This window comes from Gracilinanus agilis, chromosome X (assembly GCF_016433145.1).
Source record: "Gracilinanus agilis isolate LMUSP501 chromosome X, AgileGrace, whole genome shotgun sequence".
In the NCBI taxonomy this organism is placed as follows: domain Eukaryota; kingdom Metazoa; phylum Chordata; class Mammalia; order Didelphimorphia; family Didelphidae; genus Gracilinanus; species Gracilinanus agilis.
In genome coordinates, this window is record NC_058136.1 from 48639541 (window position 1) to 48653880 (window position 14340).

Below are 14340 nucleotides of genomic sequence, written 5' to 3' on the forward strand. Positions count from 1 at the left end.
GGTTGTCTGGATTTGCTCTGTGTAAAAGTTGTCGAGTGTTAAAGACTTCTTTTTCTTGTTGTTAATCTTTCTCTTCTGAACTTCCTGAGACTGGGTAGCCATCATTAGCCCAACAGTTTCTCAGGTTTATCCTCGTGCTCAGGGTCTGTCCGTGGTCTTTTGGCTCCTGAGATCTGAGTTCTGGTTTCTTCCAAGGTCAAGCCCCCTGTTGGACGCCCTTGCTTGATCCTCTGCAGGAGGTTTCTTTACAAGTCTCAGGGCACTGCTTCCACAGTCGTATAGCCGTCTGCACTGGTTCCCCACTCAGGGTTTCAGAGCTTTAACTCCTGGCTGTGTCTGCCTCCACCCATGCCTCCACCCATGCCTGCTCTCTGAGCCCGCATTCTGCTCCCGCGCTCAGAGTTTGTGTGCTTTCTTTAGCTTTTTGTGGTCCTAAGTCTTGCTGCTCTCAGGAACAGGCCCCAGAGCTGCCAGTGACTCGATGGGTGCCCCAAACTTGCTCTATTTCTTTTAAGCTGTCTTCGGTGCTATAGTTGTTGTGTGTGGAGGGGTTGGGGGTGGGGTGGTTGCTCAGCCCGCGATTTAGTGAGAGCTGTTTCACCCCTTTATAGCATGGAAATGCCCTGATTCCACGTACCTTCCACGCTGTGCCCTGTTGTGGGGTTCCTCTGTTCGTCTGGACTTGTTTTTATGTCCCCTTGAGGAGTTTTGTGTGTTTTGGTCAGGAGAGGTTAAGAGCTGCTTCTTACTCTGCCGCCATCTTAACCCGGAACTCCTGAGCATTTTTAATTTGTTCTTTTTTCTAATTTTTTTTAATTGCATGCCCAATTAGTTGCTTTCCTCTTTCTATTTTTTATTAATATAGGCTCTCAGGTATATAAATTTTCCCCGAGTACTACTTTGGCTGTATCCCATAAATTTGATATGTTGACTCCTCATTTTCATTCTCTTCAATGAAATCAATCATTGTTTCTATAATTTGTTCTTTAACCAACCAGTTTTGAAGAATTGGATTATTTAATTTCCAGTTAATTTTTAATTTGCCTCTCCATGAACGTTTACTAATTATAATTTTTATGGCATTATGATCTGAAAAAGTTACATTTATTATTTCTGCTTTTCTGCATTTCTTTGCAGTATTTTTATGCATTAGTACATGGTTAATCTTTGTATATGTACCATGTGCTGCTGAAAAGAAGGTATATTCCTTTTTATTCCTATTTACTTTTCTCCATATATCTATTAGCCCTAATTTTTTAAAGATTTGATTCATATCTCTTACTTCTTTCTTATTTATATTTTGTTTTGATTTATATACATCTGATAGAGGAAGATGGAAGTCTCCCACTAGCATAGTTTTGCTAACTATTTCCTCCTTAATCACCAATAGTTTCCCTTTAAAAATCTGGATGCTATTCGTCTGATGCATAGATGTTGAGTACTGCCTTTTCCTCATTGTCTATACTGCCTTTTATCAAGATGTAATTACCTTCCTTATCTATTTTAATCAGATCTATTTTTACTTTGGCTTTGTAACATATCATGATCATGACTCCAGTCCTCTTTTTCTCAATTGATGCCCAATAAATTCTGCTCTAACCTCTTAACTTTACCCTGTGTGTGTCTACCTGACTCGTGAGTTTCACAACAAATGGTAGGATTTTGGTTTTTAATCCACTATGCTGTCTGCATCCATTTTATGGGTGAGTTCATCCTGTTTGCATTCAAAGTCATGATTACAACCTGTGTATTTCCCATCATTTTGATTTCCTATTTTAGTCCTGCCCTTCTTTCATTATTTCTTTCCATACCAGTGTTTTGCTTTTAATCAGTCACCTTTTTCCAACACCTTCATTTTATTTTTCTTTCCTCCTCCCTCCATTCCTATTCTCCTATTTCTCTTTAAGATATATTAATCATGCCCCTCAACCTTTCCCTCCCTTTTAATACTTGCCCTACACCCCACCATTTTTATTCTCTTTCAACTTCTCTGTAGGGTAAGATAGAATTCTATACCCCAATAGATCTGACTGTTCTCTCTCAGAACTGATTTCACTGAGAGTAAGATTTAAGTATTACCTATTACTACTCTCTTCCTCCCCTTCTTATAATAGTATTCTTCCCCTATCCAGCCCCTCTGCCCATGCAACTCTTTATGTGGCATAATTTATCTTATTTTCCTTCTTCTTTTGAGTTTGTCTTAGTACCATACTCTTTTTTGTCCCCCCTTCCAATTTTTTCAACATATCATCTTAAACAGCTTAATACCACAACCTCTGCCTCTATGAGTATTTCTTCTAACTACTATAATATTGAAAATAACTTTAAGAGTTACAGATAAACCCAAAGATCCCAGATTTTGAGACAAAAAGCCACTATTTGACAAAAAATTGCTGGGAAAATTGTGAAACAGTATGGGAAAAATTAGATTTTGATCAACATCTCACATCCTATACTAAAATTAATTCAGCATGGGTAAATGACTTCAATACAAAGAGGGAAATTATAAGTAAATTAGGTGAACATAGAATAGCATACCTGACAGATCTATGGGAAAGGAAAGGATTTAAGACTAAGCTAGAGATAGAGAATATTACAAGATATAAAATGAATAATTTTGATTGTAAAAAGTTTCTACACAAACAAAACTTATGCATTCAAAATTAGAAGGAAAGCAACAAATTGGGAAGTTATTTTATATCCAAAACCTCTGACAAAGATCTCATTTCTCAAATTTATAAGGAAATAAGTCAAATGTACAAAAAATCAAGCCATTCCCCAATTGACAAATGGTCAAGGGATATGAATATGCAATTTTCTGATAAAGAAATCAAAACTATCAATAATCATATGAAAAAGTGTTCTAAATCTCTCCTGATTAGAGAAATGTATATCAAAACAATGCTAAGGAATAACCTCACACCTAGCATAATTGCCAATATGACAGTAAAGGAAAATAATAAATGTTGGTTGAGATGTAGCAAAATTGTTACACTAATGCATTGCTAATGGAGTTGTGAACTGATTTAACCATTATGGAAGGCAATTTGGATTTATGCCCAAAGGACTCTAAAAGAATATATGCCTTTTCATCCAGCTATACATTAAAATATGGTTGTACAAAAATATTTATAGCTGCTTTTTTTTGGTGGCAAAAAAATGGAAAATGAGAGGTTGTCCATAGATTGGGGAATGGCTAAACAAATTGTGGTATATGATGGTGATGGAATACTATTGTGTTGCAAGTAATGGTGAACTTCTTGATTTCTATAAAAACTGGAAAGACCTCCATGGACTGATGCAGAGTGAAATGAGCGGAACCAGGAAAACATTGTACTCAGTAACTGAAATACTGTGGGATGATCAAATGTAATAGACTTTGCTAATAATAGCAATGCAATGGTCCAGGACAAACCCAAGGGACTTATGAGAAAGAATTCTATCCACATCCAGAGAAAGAACTGTGGGAGTAGAATTGCAGAAGTAAAACATGATTTATCATGTTTGTATGGGTATGTGGTTTGGGGTTTGGTTTGAAAAGTTTATTACAAAAATGAATAATATAGAAATAGGTATCAAGTGATAATACATGTATAATACAATGGAATTGCTTGTCATCTCTGAGAGTAGGAAGGGAAGAGTGGAGGGAGAGAACATGAATCATGTAACTATGGAAAAATATTTAAAAATGAAAAAGAAAAATGAAAAAAAGGCTTATGTTGAACACAAATAGACTACAGCATTTTAAGAAAGAAATAAGCATATGATACCTATTGTGTGTCTGACTCTGTGCTCAGCATTTTATAAATAGTATCTTATTTTACTCTCAAACCAATGTTAGTAGATAAGTACTATCTTGATTCCCATTTTAAAGGTGAAGAATCTGTACCAAATAGTTTAAGTGACTTGCCCAGAGTTGCACAGCTAATAAGTATCTAAGGTCAGATTTGAACTAAACTCTTCCTGACTTTAGGCCCATACTCTATCCACTATTTCACCTTGCTGCCTCTTAGTAATAGTGATTTGAGTTCAAGAAGTGGCATAAAATATAGCCAAGAAATGGGGGTTCTGAAAAGGGTATGAGTCATTGAATGAAACAGCTGAACAATCTTAATACTCTACTGATGTCGATGAAATTTTTAAAGATAAATATAAGTAGAAAAAGTAGTTACCATTTGCATAGCCCTTTTACAGTTTGAAAAGCAAACTTTGATGGGGGGCAGCTGGGTAGCTCAGTGGAGTGAGAGTCAGGCCTAGAGACAGGAGGTCCTAGGTTCAAACCCGGCCTCAGCCACTTCCCAGCTGTGTGACCCTGGGCAAGTCACTTGACCCCCATTGCCCACCCTTACCAATCTTCCACCTATGAGACAATACACCGAAGTACAAGGGTTTTAAAAAAAAGCAAACTTTGAGGTTAGCACTATTATTATCCCCATTTTTACAAATGAGGTAACTGAGGCTGAAAGAGGTTAAAGGACACAATTGCCTAGGGTTGCATGCAGGGTTCCTTATTTTTAGTAAGTGAATGAGACAGCACTTCAATTCAGGTCTCTGAATCCATATCTTGGGTACTGGGCAGATAGATCCTTTTTGAAGGACTTACAGTATGACACAAAGGATTACAAAAATCGAGCATATGAATTGTATTTCTGAAAGTTGTGTTCCTTTCAGTGAGTTTAGGGAACTACTAGCTATATTGACATATGAGCCTGAGAGTGTTTGGATGAAATTTTGAGAGACAAGTTTGACTTTAACCTCACCACGTGGAGGTGGGGCAGGGATAGAATGAACATTTTGCCAGTGACTCGACAATTCCTGCACTTTGGGGGAAGAATTTTTTAATGTATGTTTGAAACCTGAGCCCAAGGCATTATATATTATTTGTCTCCTGGCTCTCCACACAGTTGGAGGTCAAATGAGTCATTCTCCCATTTCTGCGGATTAAACCAGATAACAGAAAAAGGGCCAGAGGGAAATTCTGTACTTCCCTACATCTAGCAAAGAACAGAATATTTACAAAATGAGGCCAATTTGTCCTGGAAAACCTTTTTATAAGAGAATAACAATTCAATAGAGCACCTCTAGAACTTTTTATATATTCTTCCCCTCTTCTCCTCTTTCTCTGACCCTTACAAAATGTGAAAATAAGTCCTTTAAACCTCTATTTCATAATCATACTTTTTTCCTTAATCACCAAAAATGAAAAAAGAACTTTTATGTATCACATGCTCAAATGATGACAGACAATATACAAAATTAGCTTATCACATAAAAATCAAGAGATTTGCAATACCAAGATTGGTCTTAATTGAAATTTCATGGTATTCTTGAACTTGTTTCCCAGAAATGATTTGTATATTTTTCATTTATCCCTTTCTCTAAGCCAATCAGCATTTTTTAATGATTTTCTTCAAATCTGTTAACTATCGTCAGGTATAAGTTATCTAGTATCATTGACAAGGAAGTAGAAATATAGGAGGGTTCAATAACAAAGATGATTTTAAGCACACCCTCAAAATATTTTCTTAAGCATGTTTTAATTTTGGTGCTGAAAATTCCTCCAATGATATAGAGAGTAATCGTTTGTGTCTTCCCCAGCAGCCTTATTAATACTCAGTGTTCAAAAGACCCTCTTCAATGACTTTTAACATGTTATGGCATTAGTGAGTCATGCAAAATATCTATTATCACTTGAATTCCTTCCAGAACCAACCCAACTCCTTTTCTGATCACCCACTTATAGGGATGATTAGATAAACAAGGTGAAAATCATATGACTGGCAAAATGGCAGAGTGATTTTTTCCCCTCAAACATTTCCAACTGAAAAATATCTGAAAAAAATGCATCGGGTATATAATAATTAAAATTGACTTCTCATGAAGAAAAGACAAAAACATCACACAAAGCAAGGGAAAAACCTCATAAAATAATCCTGAATAATTAAAGAGCTTAGAGCCCCCACTCAGCATCACTATATCCCTCATGAATTCTGCACAGCATGCATACAGTACAACCAACCTCATTGTCTTATGCTTTAGGATATAACTATAGGGGTTTCTGCCCAGTTCTTCCGCATTGTAAAACAACTGCTATGCACTATGTCACACTACCTTTCTAGAACATAAGTATGCACTGGATATTTGAGGCAGGGTGTTGCTTGAATGTTGAGGTGAAAGAAGGAGAACATGAAGAAACAGTTTCTAAGCAAAAAAAAAAAACCCACAAGGCCTAGTTTTAAAATATTTGGTTTGTACAGACAGATTCTAAATCAAAGCTTTGTTACAGATTATTTATAATACTCGTTTCCAGCCTCAGCTCTGCAAAGTATTTCAATACAATAACCATATTTTACTTTTTATTTCAAGGTAATGTTGGCGCTGTTGTACAATTGCTATTAGACAATTATTCCATCCCTCACACTATAGAGCCTCATTCTTTCTCCTTCCTATTTCACTGTATCATTTGAAGAGACAAGCAATTTCATTCTGCTCTGGCTCAGAATTAAGAAGTCTGTTTGTTCAGTTAATTTGAAGCAAGGCGAGTCTGAATAAAAGCAAGAAGATTGGATTTTAGCTGCAATTTCCCTCCTTTTGGCTGTCAAGTCTTAACAAATATTTCTCCTTTATCAACTCGAATTCTATCCCCATCCTCTTGTAGTAACTTAATGTTATAATTTAATGCAGAATAATCCACAGGTAAAAATCTAAAGTTCTCAATTGTGTAGGCACCCAGAAGCAATTAATTGTATTTCTCTCAAATCTAATTGTTCTGCCATCTAGAGTATCATTAGTAATGGTAGCAAATTAATCATTATCTTTACCCATAACTCAAATTCTAAGCAAGCAGCACAGAAAATAAAGCACACATCTAGCAGCCAAGACACTTCACCAAAAGGACCTTATATCACATTTTTAATGATACTTGAATGAAGAGATTATTTTTTTATCTCTAGTGCCTAGAAGAGAGTCTGAAACATAATAGATACTTAGTAAATGTTTGATGAATTGAATTTGTTTTTAAATCTCTCGTTTATCAATGTCTTTTAATTGAGTTCATCTTACCTCTTTCAATAGACTATAAGGTCCATGTGGGCAGGGTATCTTATCCAAGTTTTATATTTCCCCCTCATGCCCAGTACAGTGCTCTGAACAAAGTAAGTGCCTAATAAGTGCTTGAAGTTGACTTCAAAATATTATGTGGATTTTTCTTCCAAAATAATGTTACCTGGTTATCGTTCCATGGCAATCTTTCAAAGCACTCACATAAATACCAGTCTCTTTTCCCAAGAAATATTGTTATTGATATATTCCTTTTCATTCTTGACAAGTCCAAGGGTATCATCCAGTGCTCTCTCTTTCTGTCTCTGTCTCTGTCTCTGTCTCTGTTTCTCTCTCTCTCTCTCTCTCTCTCTCTATATATATATATATATATGTATGTGTGTGTGTGTGTGTGTATGTATATATATACATACATACATATATATTCATTCATTCATTTATTTATTTATAATGTTCTGAATATTGAAGAAAGGTGGCACAACAAGGAATGAATATAAAATCATGACCTAGTCCAGTAAAAACAGTATCAGGAATATTAAAGCTCACAATGAGCTGAGGCTAGTGAGGGATACTAACAACAACACAAAGGGTTATTTAAGCTATATTGGGAAAGAAAAGGGAGCATTAAAGAATGGCTAAGAGCATTGCTTGGGGGTGGATGGGATGGTGATAACTAACAACAGAGAGAAGTTAGAGCAGCTCATTTCTTTTTTACTCTGCTTCCTTTGACAAGGAGTATGACCTCTGGCCTGGAAAGAACAGAATAGAAGGGACTAATGGCTAGTAGATTCTCAAAATAAATAAGGTGATAGGAAGAGAATGTCTGGATGCCTTTGAATTCTGTCACTTGATACAGATGAACTATATCCTCAGATCCTGAAAGAACTGGCAGACATGATTCCTACACCACTGGCAGCAGTAACTGAAAGATCACAGAAAAGAAGTGAAATACTACAAAATTGCAGTATGGCAAATTTCTCAATTTTCAAAAAAGCAAAGAATAGTATGTAGGCCTATAAGCTTGACCTGAATTCCTGGAAAAATTCTAGAACAGATAATTAAAGAGATTGTTGAGGATTTAAAAAATGGAAGCAGTGCTTCCAAGGAGCCAATATGGCTTCCTTAACACTTAAAAGACAAAGTGTATTGACTGACATTTGAAACGTGATACAGTTTGGATAGAGAGCCAGGCCTGTAGTCAGTGAGACTCATCTTCATGAGTTCAAATCTGGCCTCAGATACTTAGTAGCTCTGTGACCCTAGGCAAGTCACTTAACCCTGTTTGCCTTACTTTCTTCATCTGTAAAATGAACTGCAAAAGGAAATGGCAAGCCACACTGGAATCTTTGTCAAGAAAAACTCCATGAGGTTGAAATTGGATGCAGGTAAACAACAACTTCTCCTTCCTACTTCATGATTTTTAAAATATTTTTGTTATCAGTGTTCCTTAAAATTCCAAAGACTTTTAAAATAATGAAAGAAATAAAATATATTGTTCTCCCTATAAGGACCAGATGCATTAAATGATACAGTTTGGTCCACTGAGGTATTCCTAAATTCAAGTCCTTCTTTAAGAACAGGTCATGCCAGACTAAGCTTATATCCTTTTTTGAGGATTTGTAATTTAGATAAGAGGAATGTTTTGGACATAGCTATTTGAACCACACTGAAATCCATGCTAAGAATTTGAATAGCTACTGATAAAGTTTCTTTTACTATTCTTGTGGGAAAGATTAAGAGATATGAACTAGGCAATAATACATTGAGGTAGATTCAGAACTAGTTAGCCAGACACAGAAAATGTTACTGTTTTAGTGCCTATGTGGCAGGAGATTTCAAATGGCTCTGTACTTGGCCCTGTGCTATTGAACATTTTTATTAGTGACTTGAATGATAGCATAAATGGCATTTTCATCAAAGTGCAGATGGCACAAAGTGAAGAGAAAGTGAATGCACTGAAAGACAAGATCGATCAAGATCCAGAAAGATTTTGCCAAGAGCTAGAACATTTGGCATCTTCTAATAAGTTGAAATTCAGTGGTATGGAGTGTCAGAGACTTACCCTTAAGTACTCCAAAACCATATTCATAAACACAAGATGGAAAAGGTAAGGACAGTTTTAGTAGACTTCAGGCTCTATTTGAATCAGTAGTAAGATATGAAAGCTAAGAAAGTTAATGCCTTTTGGGTTGTGTTAACAAAAGGGGTAACTTGTAGGGATATGATAGTTCGGTTGCACTCTGCCCTTGTTAAAAGTAATTTGGAGTATTGTGTTTAATTATGGGCATCACAGTTTAAGTCAGGCATTGATAAGTTGAAGAGGGTCCAATGGATAAAAACCAGGATAGCAAAAAGGCCATGCCATATGAGAATTGTTTGAAGGAGTTGGGCATGTTTAGCTTGGAGAAAACAAAACTCAGAGGCAGAGAATGATAGTTATTTTCTTTTTTTAATTTGATATTGTCATGCAAAACACAATTCCATTTTGGTTGTTATTTTAAGAGCAAACTCATATATAACCAAAACTCCAAAATAAAAGCATAAATACACTGATGTGAAAGATGATTCCAACAGTTCTTTCTCTGGAAGTGGATAGCATTCCCCAGCATTAATTATCCTAGATCAGTGCATTGCTGAGAGTAGCCAAATTTTCACAGATAATTATCATACAATATTGCTGTTACTATGTACAAGGTTTTCCGACTTCTGCTTATTTCACTCTGCATCAGTTTCCACAGATATTTCCAGCTTTTTAAAAAATCATCTTGTTTGTCATTTCTTATAGTATTCCATTATTTGTTCAGCCATTACCCAACTGATGGACATCCCCTCAATTTCTAATTCTTAGCCACCACAAAAAGAGTAGCTATAATATTTTTGTACAAGTGGGCCCTTTCCGCTTTTGTATTGTCTCTTTGATATACAGACCCAGTAGTGGTATTGCCAGGTCAAAGAGTAAACACAGTTTTATAGCCCTTAGGGTATAGTTTCAAATTGTCCTCTAGAATGGTTGGATCATTTGACAACTCTGCCAAAAATGCATTAGTGTCCCAATTTTGCCACATCCCCTCAAACACTGACCATTTTCCTTTATTGCCATATTGGCCAATAGTATAACTTTGAGGTGGTACCTTAGTATTGTTTTAATTTGTATTTCTCTAATCAAGAGGGATTTAGAACATTTTTTCATATGACTATTGATGGCTTTTACTTCCTCATCTGAAAATTGCTTGTTCATATCCTTTAGACATTTGTCAGTTGGGGAATGTCAGAATGGGAAATTCTTATAAATTTGACTTATTTCTGTATAAATTTGAGAAATCAGACCTTTATCTTTTTATTTTTATTTATTTTTATTTTTTAGAAAAATTTGCTATGGTTACATGATTCATGTTCTTACTTTCCCTTTCCCCCTCCCCCCCGCCCAAATCCCCTCTCCCCATAGCTGATGTGCATTTCCACTGGTTTTTAACATTTGTCATCTATCAAGACCTGTTTCAATATTATTGATAGTTGCACTGGTGTGGTTGTTTCGGGTCTACATCCCCAATAATGTCTGCATCAACCCATGTGTTCAAGCAGTTGCTTTTCTTCTGTGTTTCCTCTCCTGTAGTTCTTCCTCTGAATGCGGGTTGTGTTCTTTTCCATAAATCCCTCAGTATTGTGCTGGATCATTGCATTGCTGCCAGTACAGAAGTCCATTACATTCGATTTTACCACAGGGTATCAGACTCTGTGTACAATGTTCTTCTGAATCTGCTCCTTTTGCTCTGCATCAATTCCTGGAGGTCTTTCCAGTTCACATGGAATTCCTCCAGTTTATTATTCCTTTGAGCACAATAGTATCCCATCACTAGCATATACCACAATTTGTTCAGTCATTCCCCATTTGAAGGGCATACCCTCATTTTCCAGTTCTTTGCCACCACAAAAACCTCGGCTATAAATATTTTTGTACAAGTCTCTTTAGCTATGATCTTTTTGTGGAACAAACCCAGCAATGGTATGGCTGGATCCAAGGGCAGGAAGTCTTTTAGAGCTCTTTGGGCATAGTTCCAAATTGCCATCCAGAATGGTTGGATCAGTTCACAACTCCACCAGCAATGCATTAATGTCCCAATTTTGCAACATCCCCTCCAACATTCACCACTCTCCCCTGTTGTCATTTTAGCCAATCTGCTAGGAGTGAGGTGAGACCTCAGAGTTGTTTTGATTTGCATTTCTCTAATTATTAGAGATTTAGAACACTTTCTTATGTGCTTATTGATAGTTTTGGTTTCTTTATCTGAAAATTTCCTATTCACATCCTTTGCCCATTTATCAATTGGGGAATGGCTTGATTTTTTTATATAATTGATTTAGCTCCTTGTATATTTGAGTAATTAGACCTCTGTCAGAATTTTTTGTTATAAAGATTTTTTCCCAGTTTGTTGTTTCCCTTCTGATTTTGGTTGCATTGTTTTTGTTTGTACAAAACCTTTTTAATTTAATATAATCAAAATTATTTATTTTACATTTTGTAATTTTTTCTAACTCTTGCTTGGTTTTAAAACCTTTCCTTTCCTGGAGATGTGACAAGTATACTATTCTGTGTTCACTTAATTTACTTACAGTTTCCTTCTTTATATTCAGGTCATTCATCCATTCTGAATTTATCTTGGTGTAGGGTGTGAGATGTTGATCTAAACTTAATATCTTCCATATTGTTTTCCAATTTTTCCAGCAGTTTTTGTCAAATAGTGGATTTTTGTCCCAAAAGTTGGGCTCTTTGGGTTTATCATACACTGTCTTGCTGACATCACTTACTCCAAGTCTATTCCACTGATCCTCCCTTCTATCTCTTAGCCAGTACCATACTGTTTTGATGACCGCTGCTTTATAGTATAACTTAATATCTGGTACTGCTAAGCCACCTTCCTTCAGGTGTTTTCATCATTTCCCTTGATATTCTTGATCTTTTGTTCTTCCAAATGAACTTCGTTATAGTTTTCTCTAATTCAGTAAAAAAAGTTTTTTGGTATTTTGATAGGTATGGCACTAAATAGGTAAATTAATTTGGGTAGAATGGTCATTTTTATTATGTTAGATCGTCATATCCATGAGCACTCAATGTTTTTCCAATTTTTTAGATCTAGTTTTAATTGTTTGGAAAGTGCTTTGTAGTTGTTTTTGTATAATTCCTGTGTTTGTTTTGGTAGATACTAACCCTAAGTATTTTATATTGTCTAGGGTGATTTTAAATGGTTTCTCTTTCTACCTCTTGCTGTTGTGATGTGTTGGAAATATGTACATCCTGATGATTTATGTGCATTTATTTTGAATCCTGCAACTTTGCTAAAGTTGTTGATTATTTCTACTAGCTTTTTAGTTGATTCTCTAGGATTTTTTAAGTAGACCAGGCATGAAACAAGGATGCCCATTATCACCTCTATTATTTAACATTGTACTAGAAACACTAGCAGTAGCAATTAGAGAAGAAAAAGAAATTGTAGGTATTAGAACAAGAAATGAGGAGACTAACCTATCACTCTTTCCAGATGATATGATGGTCTACCTGATTTGTTCTTTTACTAGATTATTTTTGAGAATCATATTATTTAGTTTCCAATTAGATTTTGGAATTTTGGTTTGGCTCTCCATGTATTCTTACTAATAACTATTTTTATTGCATTATGATTTGATAAGGTTGCATTTATTATTTCTGCTTTTTTGCATTTTTTGCCATGTTTTTATGCCATAGTGCATGGTCTATCTTTGTGAATGTTCCATGTGCTGCTAAAAAGAAGGTGTATTCCTTTTTGTCCCTATTTATTTTTCTCCATATATCTATTAACTCTAATTTTCTAGGATTTCATTCACCTCTCTTATCTCTTTCTTATTTATCTTTTGGTTTGATTTATCTAGATCTGATAGGGGAAGGCTGAGGTGCTCCATTATCTTCTCCTTTAGAAATTTGGAAGCTATATTGTTTGGTGCATACATGTTGAGTACTGATATTTCTTCATTGTTTATACTGCCTTTTATTAGGATGTAGTTACCTTCCCTATGTCTTTTAACCAGATCTATTTTTACTTTGGCTCTGTCAGAGAGCATGATGGCAACCCCTGCCTTCTTTTTCTCATTTGAAGCCCAATAGATTTTGCTCTATCCTTTCATTTTTACTCTATGGCTCTCTGCCTGTCTCATGTGTGTTTCTTGTAGACAATATATGGTAGGATTTTGGTTTCTAATCTACTCTGCTATTTGATTCCATTTTATGAGCAAGTTCATCCCATTCACATTCAATTATCAACTGTTTATTACCAGACATTTTGATTCTCTTTCCTTGTCCTGTTCTTTCTTTTCTCACTATTTCCTTCTATACCAGTGTTTTGTTTTTAATCAGTTCCCCTAATCCCCTCCCTTATTGTACTTCCCTTTCTCCCCTCTCCCTTCTTATTCCCCTCTTATTCTTCTTTAGGATCTTTTTTTTAAGCTACCCACCCCCACCCTCTCCCTTCCTAGTGTTAATTCTCTCTCCACCAATCCTTTCATTACCTTTCTACTTCTCTATAGGGAGAGAATCAATTCTCTGCCCCAATGGGTCTGATTATTCTTCCTTCTTTAAGTTGATTTCAATGCACTTAAGTATTAAATATTTCCTCTCTCCAACCTCTTTACCCTTCCATAGTATTGTTATTCTTCCCTATAGGCCCCAAGCACTTCTTTATGGAATATAAATTTTCTCCATTTTGTTTGTTTTCCCATTTTAATTTACTACCTTCTCCCCCTCTTGTTTTGTATATATTTATAATACATATACATATACATATATATATATATATATCGCTTGACATTTCATTCTATACAGTTTTTCACTATTTCCTCTATGTAAATTTCTTCTAGTTACCCTGTTGGTACTAACAATTTTTAATATTTGCCAATATTTGCAATATTGTATCATATCATCCTTTGCAGATGATATGATGGTCTACCTAAAAATCCTAGAAAATCAACTAAAAAGCTAGTGGAAATAATCAACAACTTTATCAAAGTTGTAGGATACAAAATCACACAAATCATCAGCATATTCTCTATATTTCCAACACCACTTGGAAGCAAGAGTTAGAAAGAGAAATTCTATTTAAAATCACTCTAAACAATACAAAATACCAGGGAATCTACTGGCTAGGGCAAGCACAGCAATTGTATGAACAAAATTACAAAACACTTTTCACACAAATAAAGTCAGGTCTAAACATCTGGAAAAATATTAATTGCTCATGGGTAGGCTGAGCTAAT